We start from the raw sequence: 17,745 nt of genomic DNA, 5'->3' as shown, positions 1-17,745 counted from the left end.
ACCATGCACTCTCTCAGATCACTCCCCTATCCTTGTATGTTTTTCACTGCCGCGGAGGGCCCCCCCTTCACATGGCGATTTCCACCATACTCCCTCCTGGACCCGGTCTTTAGGGAAGAGCTACACGAAGCAATTGAGACTTACTTTGGTTGTAATATAGGCTCGGTGGACAGCTTTTGTACGGTATGGGAGGCGTTTAAAGTCTATTTTAGGGGCATTGCCATGAGCAAACACTCTGGAGTGCTCCGCTCGATCCGTGGCAGGTTGGCTGCTTTGGAGAAGCAGTTGGCGGAATGTGAGGGTAGACTCCTGTCGGGGGAAACTGCTGGTACGCGAGAGGAATTGAAGGGGCTGTTGGCTGACTATCAGGAGGAGGCGAGCGCTGAGGTGAGGCATCTTGGGAAGTACGCGATTGTGCGAACTTATGGGGAACAAGACCGGCCAGGTAGAGTCCTAGCAAACATGGTGTAGCAACAGAGGATGAAAGTCACGATTGCGGTGGTTAAATCCAAAGAGGGGCGTACACTCACTGAGGAAGATGACATAGCGACTCGGTTCCAAGAATATTACTCTGAACTCTATGCATCGCGTGCACAATGTAGCGCGGAGGAGGTACTGGACTATTTGGAACTCATCCAACTTCCATGCCTCACGAATACGCAGCGGGAGTTTTTGATGCTCCCTATAGAATTTGATGAGATACGCGAGGCACTCGGAGGAAAAAAAAAATACCTGGTTCACTTGCTCTGTTTGGCCATCCGATTCCGAATGGAAACTTGTGGACAAGTTTCTTTTTATCTGTAAAGTGACGCACCAAGCTTTCAATACTTTTGACGTAAATTGTGCTCCTTGATCGGAATTAAAAGTGCGAGGCAAGCCATGTAATCTTACTATGTTTTGAACCAGTAAGGTTACTAACTGAGTTGCTGTTGGCATTTTCTCACAAGCAATAAAGTGAGCCATCTTTGACAGTCAGTCGACCACCATTAAAATGGTGGTTTTCCCTTGATCCTTGGGTATATCTTTCCAGAGTAGGAAGGGGCTGCAATAATCTTTTTTTGGCGCTATGATCTCCTTTAGCTTGAGCACAAACGTCACATTGAGTTATATATTGGATAACATCTTGTATCCAGGTAGGCCACCAGAAATGTCTTTGGCAAGCTCTTGGGTTTTTGCTATTCCTAGATGTCTAGCTAATGTTTCTGTGTGTGGCTTGTTTTTGTAATGATTTTGATGGAATGTTTAGGAGTGTTTTTTGAAATGGTAATCCTTGAATAATAGTTCTATCTTAGTCTTTTCGTCGCCAAATTAAGATCTGTTTTAACGGCATACTTTTTCTTATGTCTTGAAAAAATTGTTCAGACATGGTAACTCCGATAATTTGTTCTTTTAGAATTATGGATAGAGGTGTAATTGCCTTTTTTGTTTTTTCTTCTGCTGTTTCGCATCCAGATAAAGAATCTGCTTGTTATTTATTTGGCCAGATCTGAACATTATAGCAAAATTAAATTCTGCAAAGATTAAGGTCCATGGGATATACGCTAGCAAAGAGGGAATTGGCCAAGGGATGGGGAGTGTAAGTCCACCCCGTACCACCCTGTGGGTTACAGAAATGGACAGATGTATGCTGGCGGAGACAGAGGTATACAAGGCTCAGGGATGCCCCAAGAAATGGGACATGAAGTGGTAAAAGTGGAATAAATACAGGGGAGATCTTTGTGTGTCATCTACTGTTGAAATGGAGATGCGAAGACAGGAGAGACTTATGGAAGATGTGTAAGGTGCACGTATGATTAATGTCTTTGTAGGATCTTATCGCTAAGAAAATGTACAATGTCGTCCAATCATGTACTGTATGACTATGATTTGCATCAATAAACAAAGTTAAATAAAAAAAAGAATAAGGTCCAACGCAACTGTAGAGGTGTCAAAACCCGAGCCCATCGTAAAAATTGGAGGTTACGCTGGTCCGTATAGACAGTCACTGTATGTTTTGCACCTAGAAGATAATGGCGCCATTCTTTAAAGGCGAGACGAACAGCCAACAGTTCTTTTTCTGCCACTGTATGGTTCATCTCAGCTGGAAGAAATGTTTTAGATAGGAATGCAATGGGATGTAATTGGTTAGTTTGTTCATTCTTTTGAGATAGAATTGCCCCAATTGCAGAATCTGAAGCATCCACTTCAATTATGATAGGCTGATCAATGTCTGGATAATTTAAAACAGGGGCTGTTGTAAATGCAGTTTTAAGGGTTTGAAAGGCAGATTTGGTTTCTGGTGTCCATTGGAATGGAACATGTTTCCTTAGCAATATTGTTAAGGACTTGCTTTGCTGAAAAACTGCTTGATGGAGCAACGATAAAAATTCGCAAATCCTAGAAATCGCTGGATATCTTTCACTGAGGTTGGTGCTGGCCAGTCTAATATTGCCTGAACATTTCTGGGTGCCACTGTGATTCCTTGAGGTGACAATATGAAACCTAAAAATTCCACCTTGTAGGTGTGGAATTCGCACTTAGATAGGTTACAGAACAGGCAATTTGGCGCAAGGTGTTTAATAGCAGTTTTACATGTTTCTCATGTTCCGAGACAGACTGTGAATAGATCAACAAATCATCGATGTAAGCGATGACAAAGCTGTCAAACAAATCTCGTAAGACATCATTTATGAAAAATCGAAATGCCGCAGGGGCGTTGCATAAGCCAAAGGGCATTACGCAGTATTCGAACAAGCCAAAATGAGTTCGAAAAGCGGTCTTCCACTCGTCTCCAGCTCGGACACGTACGAGATAGTATTCCCCTCTCAGATCCAACTTGGTGTAAATAGTTGCTGATCTTACCTGGTCCAAGAGAATGGGGATAAGTGGCAAAGGATATTGTTTTTTAATCGTGATGTTGTTTTAAGCACAAAATACAGAGGGGACGCGGCCAGAGACTTGGAAGGGCGAATGAAGCCATTCTTCAAACATTTGTCTACTAAGTCTTTAAGATGTTGGTTCTCTTGTTCAGTAAGTGCATAGATCCTGCTACAAGGAATATTGGCACCAGGTACAAGGTCTATTTCACAGTTGTATGTTCTGTGAGGGGGAAGGATCTCAGCACTTTTCCCATAGTATACATCTCAGAACTCTTCATACACTGCAGGTAATTCTATGTCCTGCTCCGCAGCTGTAGCAATATAACAAGCAGTAGACTTGGTATGATCTTGAACTAGGAGTTTGGACATATTTTCTTGTGGGTGTAAACATTCCTGTTGACACCACTCTGACTGAAAAGTAACACTCCTCTTAGAACAGTCTATTGTGGGATTGTGGTCGGTCAACCAAGGCATCCCGAGGATGACACCAAATTGGGGAGCAACAATGATATCAAATGATATTTCTTCCACGTGCGTTTGATCCTGAGTAAAACATGTAGTAGAATGAGTAATCAGTCCAGGTGTTAATTGTTTGCCATCTACCGCATGAACCATTATTGGTTTTGTTTTCACCAAGGTAGGTATTTCTAATTTTATTGCGAAAGCGGCATTGATAAACTTGCTGGTGGCTCCAAATCCACCATAACCACCGCAGGTGAGCAATAGTGAATTGAATGTTGAATACTAGATGGGGAATTAAGATTTGCAATGTGTTGGCAACAGATTGATCAGGAGGCAAATATTTAGTACTCAAGGAAGTCTCCTTGCTGTTCCCCTAATATTTTAGTTTCCCACTTTGGTCACAGTTGTATTTGGCTTTGCTAAGCAGTCTTTGACAAAATGTCAGTTTTTGCCGCAATATAGACATAGACCTTTTTTACAACAAGACTCCTTTTCTTCGGAGGTTAAGGGTTTTCATGTACCTCCGATCTCCATTGGTTCACTAGTATCCTGTGATACACAGTGTGTTTTTTCTTCAGGTCGTATGGAAGGTCTGAACTCCAACCATTTCTTGTCTCCTTTACGATCCGAAACTCTGTGGTGTAACCGAAGACTTAAAGCTATTAGGTCTTCACATGTTTTCGTTTGGGGGACTATCGGAGCTTTCAATTCTTTTAATTAATCTCTTAAGCCTTGATAATATAAGGCCGCCCTTTTGTCCTCTTGCCAATTTGTTTCTGCTATTTAGTGATTGAATTGAGTTAGATAATGGACCAGGACTTTATTTCCCTGTTTGAGTCAATTAACTCTCAATCAGCTGATCCTGTTATTGTTCTTCGGTCGAAGACCTTTTCAAATTCTGTTTTGAAGCAAGACCAACTATAAAGCAATGGTTCATCCGATTGGACCAGAGGAACTGCCCACATGGAAGCGTCTCCACTCAAATAAGAGATCAAGAAGGCAATTTGCGATTGAGCATCAGGGAAGGATGTGGGTTTAACCATAAAGTGTAACTGCACCTGAGTTAAAAAGGTTTGAAAGTATGGGGTTCACCTGCTAACCTTTCTGGAGGTGCCAAAGGAACAGTCATTGGAACAGTTACCGATATTGTAGATGGGTTTGAGCTTCAGGCAGCAGCTACCTCAGGAGGATGAGACGGCACTAGTTGTGTCTGTAATTGAGTGACCCGATTAGCTAACACCACGGTTTCCTACCTAACTGCTGACAGTTTTTTCTGCATTTTTCCCAACATAGAACACAAATATTCCAAGGTGGCCATCCCGAAGATACTGCTCAGGAGGAACCAATTTCGTGGGCTGGTTATTCTGTCAGAACTGGTCAAATTCCGTTGGGTTCCTCAGGAGCAGTACTCTCAAGCAGCCCACCTTCTAGCAGCCTTGACTCAAGCTTAACTGCACTAAGTATCAAAGTGGCTAGATGGGGGAAGGGATTTAGGGAGGGTACTGCGGGTAGGGAGACCTGGAACGAGACGTTGTGCTTGATTAGCTTTCTTTTCGTGCTTAGTAAACTCTTTGACTATATTTAACATGGGTTAAACAATGACAACATACCTGTAAAAGAAAAGCAGGTTATGCATCGTTGTGTACGTCTTCTCAAGCTTCACTGGCAGTTTCTGTGCATATAATTCTCAAGGATACAATGTTATGGCTAAACAACCACATTTCAAAACGAAGCACACATTCATATAAAGAGCCACTTGGCTTTAGACACAATGTTTCCGTAATGATGCGCTTTAACCACTGTTAAATTTCACAGTAGTACTTCCAACAACCTTTTTGCAATACACAACACATTACATATGCTAATGAGGCAGATTAATATTCAACTGCCCAAGGGAGCACTTCAGCGCTACGTATCAGAGTTCGATTATGCAAATGCCCAGGAAGCGATTCAGCGCAATGCACTGAGTCCAATTATACAAATGTTCAAAGAGCGCTTTAGCGCGATGTGACACAATACTAAAGTCATCAGGTATGCAAATCCCCCCAGGAGCGCTTCAGCGCAATGTGCCCAAAATGCCAGTCATCAATATGTAAATGCCCAAAGAGTGCTTCAGCGTGATGTGCCAAGTTGCCAAAAATCACCAAACATGAAATTACCAAAGAGCACTTCAGCACGATGTACAAAGTGGCAAAATCACCAAACAGGTAAATTACCAAAGAGCGCTTCAACGCGATGTACAAAGTGCCGAAATAACCAAACATGTAAATGCTCAAAGAGCGCTTCAGCGTGATATGTAAAAAAATAAATTCAAAATGCAAAATAACAAAAACAGCACGTAGTTCCTTTCACGATGCTGTTGGTTAAGAAAGGAATGATCCTACCTGATAGTAGCTGAGAGAGGATCTACAACATGGGAAAAGATAACAGAAGTCTCCTTGCTGCAACCAGAATCTTTTTCAGTAACCGGAGAACAGGAACAGCTGCTGCTCAAGCTCAGGGTCCTCAATAGCCAGCAATGAGAACAGAGTGTGGCCCCTATTTAAAGGGCTCAGGAAGAAGCTTCCAGAACAGGGTGTGGCCCCTATTCAAAGGGCTCATGAAGAAGCTTCCAGATTCCAGCTCACAGGTAAACTACTGGAGCTGAGAAGCGACAATAGGCCTTGCTAACATCATAGTCTGCAACAAAATTGGCACAGACAATGGCAAAATCACAACAAGCATTGGTAGAAACAATAGAAATGGTAAACCGGTGCCAGACAAGGTGACCAGGAAACTGACGTGGCACAATTATGACAAAAGGAAGATTTCATGTATTCTGCAATGTCCCTGAAGCCCAAGTGCTGTGGCAGCAAATTTCTAACAAATCCTAATTCCTAAGCCTGGGCCTTTCAAATATATTCTATGATCATTTGTACATCTCCTTGTCTTTCTTTTCCCTCTCTCTCCCTTACTTCTCCACCTTTCCTTTATTTTTTCTTAGGCATTATTTGGGCCTTTCTCTTTCCACGCCCTAGGGTGGGGAGAGATGGGTTAGGTAGGCCGATAGTTTCTGGCACAGGTTCATGGTGCCAGTTTCTGGAGATGGGTTAAGCCTGTCAGGTGTAAGCGGGACGGTGGACTGCTCACTGTGGCTTTCGGGTGGGGGTGGAACATGTGTGTGGTAGGGTGGAGGTGGAGTGTGGGAATGGGCAGTAAGAGGGGAAAAAGAAATCCATTACTAAAATCAAGAGCCAAACTTAAATTGTACTATCCGAACTTCACTTGTGAATGTGCACCTTTTGATTGTCAAGTGCTTTGTCAAACAGCAGACCTTTTGGGGTTAGCCAGGTATATTCGAGTGCTTATTTGCCCTGAAGTCTCTCTTTCTATTTGAGATCCTCTATGGTTAAATATTATATCATGCTAATAGATACAAGGGAAATCCTAAAGGTGGTCTCCTTCAATGTTAAGGCCTCAATAACAAAAAGAAAATGCGGGCCATCGAATCCTGGATTAAAACATAAAATCTATCTATAATTTTAATCCAAGAAACTCATATACCGGCAGGAAAGTTAGCGGACTTCCCCATGTTAAGATCTTGGGCAGCATATCGGGGCTTCTCCTCTTCCCAGGCAACACATCGGGGCACTGTGATCTTTCTGGGTAAATAATTTCAAGCAGAGATGGTGAACTTCGAAAGTGATAAGAATGAATTGGGGGGCAGATATCTTCCCTTTGCTAGCATTTACACCCCAGTTGAAGATAATGCTGAGCCATATGAAGAATTATTTCAATCACTAATACAAATTCCTGGTGAAATAATCATAGGAGGAGACTTCAATTTTTTACCAAACCCTAAGTTTGATTCCTCAGTCATATCCAAAAGGCAATTAAAACATAAAACGTTGAAAATTATTCAAAATTATAGTAATACTCTGGAGTTAATTGATCCCCGGAGGGAAGTGTTTGCTACTAAAATCGCATATACCTGTTTTTTGGGTAGATTCCGCACTTCTTCACGTATGAACTTTTTTCTTACATCCAAGATCCTGAATTTTAGTAATCAGAGAATCTTGCCTAATAGATTTTCGGATCATGCAATGATTATTTTAGAGGTTGAGTTAGGTAAAATCTTAGTACACCCTAAGAGATGGGTTCTTAATATACAGTATTTACTGGAAGAAAGCTCGGGTGCTATTCTGTAAAACAGTGATAAAAAAAAATTCTTGCAACAAACCATGGGACGGCTCCTCCTCATATTGTCTGGGATTCCCTTAAGGCATATGTTCGTGGGTTGGTTATAGGTAAGGACGCGGAAAGTTTAAAAAAAGATCAAGGTCAAAAGCAAATCTTAGAGCAGAACATTCAGCTGTGCTACGATATCTTACTTAGAAATCCTTTAACTCTCAATCAAAGAAAGCTCGATCAGGCTAAACGGGAACTAAGCAAGGCATATTATTTTAAATATGAAACATTGAACCGTACCTGTACGCAAAAAGTATATGAAAAAAGTAATTTTACAGGGAGGTTTCTTGCATGGCAGGCTCGGGGGCAGGCACCAAGTAATCGGTCAAGCACTTTGAAATGCCCTGTCACCAGTATCCGAAATGAGAGTCCATGTAACATAGGGGATATAATGCTGGAACGCTATAGAAGCATCCATGGTCAAAAACAAACAATCAATTATGCGTCCCTGGAGATGTTCCTTCGGGAACAGAACCTCCCGGCACTCTCCAAGACTGAAAAGGCTAATATGATGCACCCCTTTTCTAAAGGAGAACTGGGGGAAGTTATAAGGCACCTCCCGAATGGTAAAGCCCGCAGACCGGATGGTCTACCGGAGGAATTATTTAAAGCATTCTATGGGTTTTATCTGAATTTTTTCTACTGGTTGCCATTATAATGCTGAAGGGAGGCCCGATACCAGCATGTTCATCTAAGTGCTCTTGGTTCTGGCAGACGTCCAGTCCCACTGGACTATTGGTCGCCTAGTATCAAGGCCACAGGCCAATCCTTCCTGGGTCGATAGATCGTCATCTGGAGGTCTCAGCTGTAACTCAATGTTCTTTCCAGGCTCAGTGAACATGGGTACAACTTTGTGCGTTAGGTCCTGGTCCTGCACAGCAGCAGTTGGTGGCGATTTGAATATTTTGGGATAACAACTTGCCCCAGCAGGCTTCTCAGCTGTTGTGTCTCTGTGCTGTGAACAGGAGGCAGCTCACTCACCCTTGGATTCTCTTGGCTGCACTCTGGAGAAAGCCTCTCCTCGAGCAAGACACAGCCACTCTCCTTTGCCATCACCAGGTTTAGCATGTGCAGTCCATGACAGTGCAGCTTCTTTTTGCTGGTTCCATGGTGAAGCAGGGCAGTCCTTCTTCCAGTCCAGTTGTGATCTGAGCTTGGTGTGCCAGGGTCCCCTACTTATGCTCAGAAATTGCCCTCAGTACAGGATGCGGTTGGTAGCCAATGGGCTAATAGGTTTCCTCCCACCCGATGCCCACGTCCTTTATAGTGTGCCATCTGGCCATCCCAGGAAGCATCATTCTGCCCACCACCCCCTGTAAGGCAGGACCCTTCTGCTGGCGCTTGGAGCTTCATACCCCAACCCAGAGGTGTGGCTACCAAGGAGACTGCATGCCCTGGTAAACCTGTTAAAAACTGTTTTCCCCTCTCCTGTCTCAAATGTCTGCCTGAACAATGGAGCAGCCCCTCTCCCAAGTGTTACCCATTTGCCCTTCAAAGGCAGCTTGTCCTTTGTAGCTTGCCTTTTGTGCCAACATCTATGTGGGTTTCTACAGGATGGAGGTGATGCCTCCTTTTAAAGCAAGGCCCAATTGTATCCTTTCCTGGTAGTCATTAGCAAGTCTCCCCAGGAAGGTGGAAAGATGTCTTGGTTACAGGACTTTGTGTGCAAACACTATGGGCACAGGGGATTGAGGGCAACAAGTTGTCAACTTTGCTTGAACTGAGAATCAAATCGGGTTTAAGATAACGAGTTCTTTGATACCTCGGAGGACACATTTTGGTGTCACCATTCCAAAGTTAGCCCAGTGAGGGGGTCAGTGTGTAACTCTGTACTCGACATTTTGGCAACTAAGCTTTTCCACAGTGAAAACAACAGTTTACTGTTTTTACTATCAGAACATGTAAAATAAATGTTCTGCCCATGAGATGTGTTGCACCCAGCTTTAAGACTCACTAGGGCTGTCAAAGGGGCGAATCACACATGTACTGGGGAAGGCTGTGTTTGCCATTGTTTTAACTGGCAAAGTCAGGCCAACTGATGAACTACACTTTTAGCCTGCAAATGTCAGGTTGGGAGTCTTGTTTTACTTGTATCCCACCCAGGGTGGCACAACCAGTGCTGCAATGCCTAGGGGGACTCTATAGCTTACATGCCCTGGGTACCATTTACTAGGGACTTACAGGTAAGCTAGCTCAGCCAATTGGTGAAAGCCATTTTGATACATCAGTTATGGGGTAAGGGCACAGGCACTGACGTCTGGGTAGCAGGACTCAGTGCACTCTTAGAATCGAAAAACCTGGAGCATTGCTCCACAAACCTGGGGGGTGCCCACACAAAAGAGGCACTTCCTTACAATCTGTGATTCTGTGTCTAAGCCTTCAGGGCAAAATATGCAAATCTCTCTGTAATGCTTTATTGATTCTGTATTAAACCTTTTAAACTTAATTTTAATCTATTTTCTTGTGGAGGTCCCAGTTTCTAATGATATTTCTACTCTGATAAGTCTGTTCTATTGATGGGGAGGGTAGATTCCTACTGCTAAATTATTGAGAAGATTCATAGAGCTGAACTGCTTAAAGTAACATTTGGGATGCAATAAACTTGGGATCCAGAAATATATTGGGGTTCGGCTCCCAAACTATGGCACATGCCTGCAACACACAAGTTGGTTTTTTCTGGAGTAATTTTCAAGTTAATTTACTTTGTCTTCTAATGAGACATGCTTGGAGACATGCAGAGAATGCACAAATTATGTTTTTATTAGAATGCTTATCAAGGTATTCAACTTTATCATTTAAACAACTAAATTTAAACATCCTTCACTTTAAAAGCAACACATCAATTATTATGTAAGTATTGATCTTCTCAATATTTACTTTACAACACTTAATTTCATTTAACTTCAATTCCAAATTAAGGAGTTCTACAAAAATACTGCATCCATATTACTTTACTATTTCTTCTAGCATCTGTTTTAACATAGCCATAAACCATTACTTTTTTTTAATAATAATGCCTTATTTCGTTTTGAATTTAACATAAGATTAACAAACAGGGTCAAATCATACACCAGTATCAAGGTGTGGCGATGCAATGTCTTTGTTTGTTGCCGTCCTATCTTTTGTGGCTTAGTGTCCAGAGGATAGTCCTGGGTTCGCCGCATCATAGATCAAGCTCAACCCCGACTTTCTCTCATTCACCTGCCCCCTGTGCCTATAGCCCACTATGGCCCATCCATTCCATATATTTTCAAATTTCTTGGGGCATCCTCTACCCTTCATTAACCTATGCTTGACCTTGGTGTCTCCTAAGGTGTCCTGAGGATAAGCAACCTTGGGTGTGTCTGAACATTTTCTAGGGTTTGTTATACCCACCCTGCTGTAGCAAACGTATTAGAACTGTTATAATAATACAAGAACTAGAAAAGGCTAATAAAATCAGACAGCCAATTAGAAAAAAGCCAGTAGTGAGAATTCCAACCTGAATGTTTTTTCCAGATCTGTTAAGCGATGTAAACTTCTCCTCGCATATGTTGGCAAAGTCCACATGACGGTGCACCTGAATAATTAGCGAGAAAATGTCCTTGTACATACACAGCTCATTGGCATGCAGATGGTCCTACCGCTCTGATAGGAAAGACTTGGTTATATAGCTTTGGTTTTTCAAGGATGACTTAGCAACCTGTTGCTAGTTGAAAGACCTGTTGCTGTATTGATTATAAAGGGGGCAACCCCCACCACGAATATAAGAACAATTGGGATTTTCCAACATTTGCAAGCAAATACTGCTGCAATTTCCACTCATTCACATGAGAGCTTTAACAGGCCCACAGTTTTCATTGAACGGCGGAGGTTGCCCGTCGTCTTGAACATAGTGCTCTTCTCAGTCCTGATGAAGACCCCACTGCACATTCAGTCCTGCCCATAGAGGTCGAAACGTCGACAACTTCCATGCAACACAAACTCCGGCGACATTGCTTACAAATAATTACTTATCCATTAGAGTTATGTGCATTGTTTGGAACACTTGACCTACCTGAGGCTGGAAAAGCTTATACCAGGAAATGTTGATGTACCTATGCCATAAATAACAAAAAACTACAATTTCAAGGTGAGGGTCCTAGGGGAATTAATTGATGTTTATAGACCTGCTTGCACCTTGTCCCCCAACTGAACAATATAAAAATACACGAGAGGTAGCAAGGGTCTTTTTAAGTAATTCGGGCTTGGTACCGAATTCTGGTCCTCAAGCTCCGTGATGCCAACTAGTCATCAAGACAAGAGAAGAAAGACACATAGAGGAGAGACAAGTGAATAATCCGCAGACAGGGGTCTACAGAAAAGGAAGAAAGAAACCCATCAGCCCACCAGTTGGCGAAACTTCATCATCTGGGTTGTGTCACATTATCCGCTTGGTTCAACCTCAGTGTATTAGTTGAGGTTTACTAGAACCGGAATGTGAAAGAGAGAATTATCAACCAGAGAACGAGTATTGAAAAGGGCTGAAAAAGAGGTTGGTTGCAGTGCTCAAAAAAATTGTGTAAACAAAATTTATTGTGAATTAAAAATGCCTGTACTGCCCTTTACAGGCAAATTTGCCTGTAAAGGGGAGGGAGGGCGGGGTGGGAGAGGCAAAGGGGGGGGGGAGGTAGGGAAAGGCTGGGGAGATTAAAGGGAGGGGGGGGGAAAGAGGGTCGAAAGATGGAAGCTTCAAGTTTGATATATCACACTGGGATAGGAGGTGACATGAACAAATACTTGCACGACAATCAAGCTAGACATAATATATATAGTAAACAGTCATACCCAACTATCATAGATGTAGCACCCCCATGTGCAAGTAAATACATAGAGGTATTCACTGGGAACGGGAACGGCACTGAAACTAAATCTCAATGTCATGTAGGATAGGCTCCATAAATGTGTGTGGGCTGAATGATATAAATAAAAGACTCAGAGTAGCTGCATTATTAAATACCCTGAAGTTAGACTTGGTTTGTTTACAAGAAACACATATAGAGGGCAAAAATGCTTCTCTTATGGAACAGTTGGGCTTTGCGGTGCTGGCAAAAACTAATCAGGGGACAAAAACTAGGGGGTGGCAGTGATGGGCAGAAAGAAGGACACGGAGATAAAGAGGAAAAAGGAAGACCAATGGGGGAGATGGGTAATTTTGGAGCTAGCAATTAAAGGAGAGATAATAACGTTGGTCTCAGTGTACGGGTCTACTGATGATGACCCGGATATTTTCCAATACTTGGACGTAGAACTAGCACAATGGCAGGAACCAATCATATGCTGCGGCGACCTTAATTTACACGATCCAGGTAGTTCGTTTACACAACTAGGGTCTTATTATCAAGGTAGAAAGAAAAAAACTTTCAAAGCCCTGTCAGACATGGTAATAAATAATGCACTGATGGATCCATGGATAAAATGCCACCCGAATTTGGATGGAAGTACCTTTTATTCAGCCCCACACCAGATCTTAGTCAGGCTGGATTACTTCCTTATCTCAAACAGTTTGGCAATAGGGTCGGAAATAGAAAAACATCCACGGATAGTATCAGATCACAGTCCACTAGTACTCACAATTAAACTAGGGCAGTTCCAAAGGAAAGAGTCACATTGGACTTTTGAAAGAGCTCTGCTCCAGGACCTTGAATACAGAACGTTCATGTCAAGTTGGATTACGAGCTTCTGGGGGATAAACCGAAATACCGCATCCCCAGGCATAGTTTGGGACACATTCAAGGCGGGAGTAAGGGGGGAGACAAATGTGATGTCAAAAACGATTTTGGGGAAAATGAATGGCTTTTACATTTTTGAGTATAATGTGGCGCAGAGGTTTAAAAAGTGATGCATCTATTTTTTTTTTTCCCAAAATCGTTTATGACATCACATTTAGGAAACACAGCACAGGTCCTATGTACAAGCATCTGCCTCACATCAGGGATAAGACTGAGGCAAACGCTTTCACATGGAGCTTTGCCCATGTGATAGGATTCTGACACCTAAGAAGGAGTGCAGATGAGATGAAGACTGTCCAGGGGCGCACAAAAGGTGAGGCTTGTGTCCACAAGTGCAGTGGACAGGACTAAACTGGAGTAGTGCGCAAAAAAAAAAGAATCTCATTTGTGAGGCCCTGCGTCAGTTTTGCACTGCTGATGCGTCACTTTTTGTGACGCATCGGCGGCATAAAACATGTACCTTTTTGCGCCATATTTAAAAAATGACACATGTAGGTAGATGCGTCACTTTTTAAACCTCTGCACCACATTATACTCAAAAATGTAAAAGCCATTCATTTTCCCCAAAATCGTTTTTGACATCACATTTAGGAAACACAGCACAGGTCCTATGTACAAGCATAGGCTTCATGAAGCCTAGTCACTGCACTCTTAGACACAAGCCTCACCACCTACGCTCCCCAGGAAAGCCCAAACATGTACCTTTTTGCGACATATTTAAAAAGTAACGCATGTAGGTAGATGCGTCACTTTTTAAACCTCTGCGCCACATTATACTCAAAAATGTAAAAGCCATTCATTTTCCTCAAAATCGTTTTTGATATCACATTTAGGAAACACAGCACAGGTCCTATGTACAAGCATTCCATGTCATTACTGAAACCTCACTATTTTACAACATACAATTCCTCTATGCAAACAAACTCAATATGCTTCCTACACTGAGTTAACACAGGTAACATCATTGTAAAGTACATTACACTTGACAGAGCTATAATGTGGTGCAGAGGTTTAAAAAATGACGCATCTACCTACATGCGTCACTTTTTAAATATGGTGCAACAAGGCATATGTTTTATGCCGTCAATGCGTCACAAAAAGTGACGCATCAGTAGCGCAAAACTGACGCATGGTTTTGTAAATGAGGCTCATCTTTTTCTTGCACACTACTCCAGTTTAGTTCTGTCCACTGCATTCTTGGACAGAAGCCTCACGTTTTGTGCTCCCCTGGACAGGATTCATCACATGAGCAGTCCTGCTTAGGCCTCATAATCTTTTTTTAGAATGAAATTTGAAAAACAGAGATAAGGTGATATGTATAAGCTTCTCATTACACTACTGAAACATTTATAGGGCAAAGTAATGTGTTTTACATTTTTGAGACAGAATAAATTGTGTGTGCATGATTAAATAAAAAAAATGATCTTTTCACAATCATGTCACCTGTTTCACCTGAGATTAGGAAGTAGATTGTGGAGATGAGGTGAGGCATATCCAGAGGGACAGAGGAGGTGAGATCTATGTTCAAGACTGTAGTGGGAGAGAGGCCTTTCCTGGGAAGCATAGGTGGTGAAGCCTGTGTATAAGAGTGCAGTGGACTAGACTTCATGAAGTCTATCCCCTACTGGACTCTTAGACACAGGTCTCACCTACTTTGTACCTGTGGACAGAGCTGTGTTCCACTACACTCTTCAATACAGGCCTCACCTCTTCTGCACCCCTGGAGAATCCTGACTTGATCTGTAACCCTGAATAGACTGTTTGGTTTTTGTCATTGCTTTGTTGTTTGGTAATAGTGATCTATAATGTGCTATTTTTTTCTTTAACACAGATTGGAATCAAGATTTCAAGAGTAAGACAAAATGCCTTCAAGGGAAAGGCAAAGAAAAGAAGATAACCGCAAAAAACCAAAAAGAGCAACGGAATTACAGCACTCTTCCACAACAAATACTTCCAAAAACAGGAACAAAGCTCCTGGTAAGAGAACTAAGTCTTTCATACGTAACATACGTACATCGCAAAAAAATGATGGACAGCATGTAGAAAAAGAGAATGAGAGAGTAAATTTGAAAAGGAAGGAGAGACCCTCAAAGAATTCTACAACTGGAGCAGGAGAGAATAATATGTATAGGAATAGAAGGCAGAATCAGTTTAGAGACATTCGTAAACGAATGTTTCGCAATAGGGTGGTTTTAAATTTGATAAAAAACATTAGGAAAGGTAAACAGAGAGCTGCTTTTTATAAGAAAAAGAAAAGTGTAGAGAAGATTGTTGATCAGGCTTTTGAAGTTAAGAAAAAAATATTTATTTTAATAATCAATAGAATTAGGACACTTAACAAGACAATTGATGTTATCAAATCAAACAGTAGATGGAAAAGAGTAATTAATCGGACTAATTTTTGTAAAGTTTTTTCGGGAGAATGGATGCACAGTTCAAGTTGTGAGCCATTTTTTAATGAGGAGAGTTACTTCCAGGATAATGATTTAGTGCATGCAGTTGACACCTGTGGTCGAGCGTATGAAGTGAAAGACGGTTGTCCGATTGAAAAAGAGAAACTTGTGCCTAGAGAACCAGAAGAGGTGTTAACTGATGAAGTTTTAGGGAGACGTACTAAGGGTCCAGTGTACACTTGGAAGTGTAGTAGTATTTGTAGTGTGCGACAGGAATCAATTGATTTGTTTTGTAATTTCTTACGTACATATAGTAAGAAAAGTCTAAAGCAGAAAGTGAAGTTGTTGCAAGACTTAGATCCTTGCAGAGTGAGAGAAAACACAGGTTTGCAAGGGCATTCACTGGCTTGTCTTTCTAGAAAAGTCTGTCAGAGTGTTTTTCATCATTTTAGGATGTTAGCAGTGCATCATACCAAAATGAGGACATTAGTGAGAATGTTGTATTATGCAAAAAGTCCAGCACTTAAGCTTAAACAATTAAACAATGCTCTTTTGCATGGAACTGAATTAGATGTGAAGAAGATTTGTGAAGAAATTGAGATTTGTTATTTTCGTGAAAAAGAGGACAGTGTAGAAATTGACACAGCAATTCAAGGTAATGTGGAAGACAATGTACAGATTTCAAATACAGAAAAGTTTGAGCAGGAAATTACCAGGTTTAAGGTGAAATCAAGTGAAAGGCCGAATTTTACTTGTGTGTGTTGTCGACGAAGTCATTATAAGCATCAAACTAGATTAGTTGATTTATATGTAAAAAGTGAAAAGATGAATAATTATGAGTGGAAAGATTTTGCAACTTATTTGAGGGTGGAGAATTGTTTTGATTTGAGTTCTGATCAGCGTATTTGTAAATATTGTTATGATAAATGAAATCAAAACAGAATGCCTGCTAGAGCTGTTCATAATAATCTGGAGTTGGTAGACATTCCCCGTGAATTGATGAATTTAAATACATATGAGTCTATTTTGATTCAATGTGTCCATCCTTTTCAGGCAATTGTTCGCATGGAGCCTAAGATAGGGAAATTGCCTCCTACAGATTTGCAGAGAGGATTAAAGGGAAGAGTTGTTTATTTGCCCCTAGATTTAAAAAAAATATTGATACAATTGGTATAGAAAAAGTAGAAGAGGAACCTTTAGTTATTCTAGTTAATGGGGTTCCGACAAAGAGTAAAAAAATCTGGCAAGATTTAGTGGATGTTAGGAAAGTCAAAAAGGCAACGTTGTATTTAGTCAAAAACAATGAGTATTACAAAGATGTATGTGTTGCAGCAGAGGAAACAGCTGCAGATGAAGACAGTGATTGTTCAGGCGGCCAAATTGAAAAAGTTGATGTGTCTAGAAGTGAAGAAATATATGAACATTATACTGTTCATCCTTTGCATTCCAAAGAAGTAATGGGGAATGCAATTGAATTGTTTCAAATGAAAGCAGCAAAAGGAAGTCCCATTATTGTATGGGAACAAAGTTTGGAAGCTCGTTGTTTTCCACAGCTATTTCCAACAGGTCGAGGTGGACGATATGATGATCGACCACTTCAAATTCCTGCATCTGAATATCGAACTGTAAGATTATATGCTGAAGATCCAAGGTTTCGTCAATGCATTCCCTATTTGTTTCATCTACTGTATGAAAGTGACTTGTCTGGGCTTTCTTATGCAGTAAACCATATACTGAAAAGTGTAGCACATCTGCAAAATGTTTCGGCGAGGGACTTTATGGAGAAAGTGAATCTGCAAGATAATATTTTAGAATCTCATCTAATCAATCTCATGGCATGTCAGCGTGGTACAAACGAGTATTGGTACCGTCGTCATGGGGAATTGAAATGTATGCTAAGAAACTTAGGAACTCCTACATGGTTCCTCACTCTTAGCTGTGCCGAGTATGCATGGGACGACTTACTTCAATTTCTACGAGAGGCAAATGCAAATATACAAAATATAGAATTCAAAACACCTGGAGAACTGTGTTCTTTGGATCCAGTGAATGTAT

Source organism: Lissotriton helveticus, chromosome 3_1 (assembly GCF_964261635.1).
Source record: "Lissotriton helveticus chromosome 3_1, aLisHel1.1, whole genome shotgun sequence".
Taxonomy (NCBI): Eukaryota; Metazoa; Chordata; class Amphibia; order Caudata; family Salamandridae; genus Lissotriton; species Lissotriton helveticus.
Note: the sequence above shows the minus strand (reverse complement) of the source record.